The sequence below is a fragment of the Photinus pyralis genome, unplaced genomic scaffold (genome assembly GCF_008802855.1).
Source record: "Photinus pyralis isolate 1611_PpyrPB1 unplaced genomic scaffold, Ppyr1.3 Ppyr1.4_LG3a, whole genome shotgun sequence".
NCBI lineage: Eukaryota > Metazoa > Arthropoda > Insecta > Coleoptera > Lampyridae > Photinus > Photinus pyralis.
The window spans coordinates 103,975-107,496 of record NW_022170509.1 but is presented as its reverse complement, the minus strand read 5'-3'; positions in this window follow the sequence as shown (position 1 = coordinate 107,496).

Below are 3,522 nucleotides of genomic sequence, written 5' to 3'. Positions count from 1 at the left end.
GACCCGAAAATTATAGGGAATTTTATCTACATTAATTGATATTTTAAAATAATTCATACTTATTTTGTTAATCACATAACAATTTAGGCTACGAATGAAGTGGTCGTTACTTAACAGCCCTTTATAGTTTTCCACAATTTAATAGAAATTCAGTAAAGTACCTATAATTTTGTTAACCAAAAATACACTGTATGTATTAGAATATTAAAATGCAGAATTTGATACTTTTACAACAGTATTTTTGTTTGTTTTTCTTAATTGCAATAAATTATAACCCCCGTCTTCAAGTAGTAAGTATAAACTTATAGTACTTGAAAATCAAGTGGGTCTAAATGATGCAAGAAACTTTTGATATAGGATTTAGTCTTAACAGTAAGTAGTATAATTATTCAAAACGACTTGGATGTACTTGACATGAACAGTTAGCCTTACCACCTTAAATAACAGCTGTACCATTGATTTTTTTTACTAACGGACACTACTAACAATTCAATTAAATGAAGCCAATGATGGATAGGGAAAGCGGAATCTTCGTTTTCATTGGTTAATAAGCCACTTCTTTTTCCATAACAAAAAATGGCAATTTCATTACAACTAGGATAATAGATTGACGAAAGTGAAATGGTTTCGACTAAGTAAAATGCAAAAAAAAACTGTAGCGACAAGTATTCATCACAATTATGAACACCTTATTAAAATGTCAAAGGGAAGATAATGGTCTTTGACTAAACAGCAACTGAGGCTGGGTAAAATAAAAAAATACCCGAAGTATTGAAAGAGAGTTCAGTACTAGTAATTGTAAAGAACTTGTGAATGAGGATGATCTATTACCTACCAGTAACCTCTACTACAGCTGATTTTAATCCGACCTTCAGGTCAATAAAGTACCAAAGAATACATTCCAAACGTTGTTTTTTCCTAGGGGCGAAATTAAGCACCTGTTGAAAGGCACGCGTCTTCGAGGGATTGTCGAGTTTAGCCGTCCAAAAGATATCTTCCGCTGCGAATTTTGTTACGCGGTTTAAAGTTCCTTAAAGCTAGAATCGCGGAAGTGGGACGAAAACATCAATGGAGATTAAAAGATTAAAGATTACTTCAAACCATCAGGCCGAGGCCTACGATACTAGGCCTCGATCAGGCAGGTGCGGAAGTTTGCGGTAGTTCTGCTGGTTTTTGATTGGTCACTTTGTATCGTTGACAGTCAAGTGCAGTTTTTGACATATTCCGCCACTTGTCTCTTCGCGCCGGTCCAAGAGTATCTAGTGGCTAGTCTGGTACATTCCCTCTATGTACCCTCGGAATTTACAGAGAGCGTATACAAAGGTGAAGGCTTCCCTTTCCGTCGTGGAGTAGTTTCTTTCTGCTGCGGTAAGGAGACGGCTGGCGTCCTCAATTTGTTTTCCTTCCGTTTTGTCGTCTTGGACACTGGACAGATACGGCACCTCTGGGGTACTGGCTCGCGTCTGTCCGTTGTAAAAAACTGTTCGACAACTCATCAAGTATGTACACAACAAATTTCGTGGAATTCTCTCCATTTCACTATACAACCCAACAGACACTTACGTAGCTAGCTCAAATTACACAACAGGACCGGTGTTGGTTCAAGTATTTTAAAGGCGCCTAACGCGTATAATCTTGACGCTGTTATCGTAACCCATTCACCCAATTACGGTTAATTATACTTATCCAAATAGTCGAAATGAAATCTCCAAATTCGGGCGCCCAGCAATGTCCGTTTGTTCCGACATAATCTTTTATTATCACGTTGATATTTTCCTTAAACCGCACGATCTTGCCGGTTTAATGCTGGATTTTCGTATACCATTAGAAAACTAAAATCGATTAATGGGTAATTAACGGACTTCGAACTGAATAACATTGATTCTATCTCGTCTTCCCTGGCAAGATATCTTTCGACGGCTGTAAAAATAATTTAAGTATTCCTATAGGAACGGTTGCAAAACGGATAAATTCGATACGAAACTTACGTACGTTATTGGCGGTAAAAGAAACACATACAGCTCAATCCTCAGTAATTTTCAGTAAAGAAGCGCCCAACTATTCGTCTATATACAGGGTGGTCATCATAAGGCGGGTAAGTTCTGTAATAATCTAATAAACTAGTCAGGACAAGAAATTTGCGAGTTTCGGCGAAACAGCCACTTTTGCACGAATCTGACAGGTTCTTTTCAGAAACAAAAAAACTTTTAATACACCACACCTAACTCGAAGACAATACCACTTAACTTAGTGGCTGCTCGGATCGTAAGACCAATTATTTCTTCATTCATAACCCAAACTTTTTGAATTCGAAATTCCATGCGTAAAAACTTCTTACATAACATTAATTTGTTTCCGCATTATTTGCGGACGATTACGTTCCTTTTTTTAAAATTGCATAGCCGGCTGGACTACTTGTATCAAAATTAGCGACACAGACATTTACGCTCTCTTTCAAAATAACCCGAGACAGCTTCGTTTACTCTTCATTCTTCCTATTCACGCAAAAACCACTTCCAGTTCCACTATCAAATTCAACATCGTTATTAACCCGACGGTACTCGAAATTCCTCTACGTCTCCGTAACTGATCAAACACCTACATCGCTTATCTCGCACGTGCATTGTTTGTCGAGAAATATGAATTAATTCTTCTTCAATAACGATTTTTTTTACACAAAAATATTGATGTAATTCGTGTAACAAACACAAAATAAAATTTCAATCTCTATGCTCTCTATCCCACATTTCTTACTATCTGTAATTAATCCAATGCCTGGTACATTTTCCTACTCAAAAGATTTACACAGCTCTGGGTGCTAAATAAAATTTAACCCACACTAAACAATCTCCAATATGGAAATATTCAGACTTTTAACGACTAAAGCACAAATTAATCGTCTTAACTTTTTACCGGTTGCCATTTAATCACGTACGATACCGCAGCTGCTCAATTTTCTGTCTTCCTTGATAAACTTTTAGTTGAAAATAAATATTATGCAAAGGTATAACAGAAAAGCATTCTCTCATGATACGTAACAACGATCTTTAGAACTGGCAACACTGTGGCCTTTTGAGTCTTATCTGCTCGTACTTTCTTTTCTCGTCTGAAACAGCTTCATTCTCTTTCACTATGAAGCCAAACACGTATAACATTTCTTATACTCGCAAATTTGCAAATTCAAAACCTAATCTTTCTAAACCTAAAGAGCCCACCTGTTACAAATACAGTTATAATAGAAAATCAAACTTGGAAAATATCAACAGAAATTTTAGTATCAACCAATTTTCACATTTGCAGAAAATTGTCAACCTAGGTCCTAGACAGAACGACAGGAGAGTAATTACGTATACCGATTAATTCATTAACTCATAAGAGTATTTCACATTATTCATGTCTAATCTAATCTTTATACTACAACTTTTACTAGGGATGCCAGTTCTTAGACGAACTGCAATTACCCTCAGCTAACCTATGTAAAACACACGAGTTCCCAATAACCATTTATTATTCAATAATTAA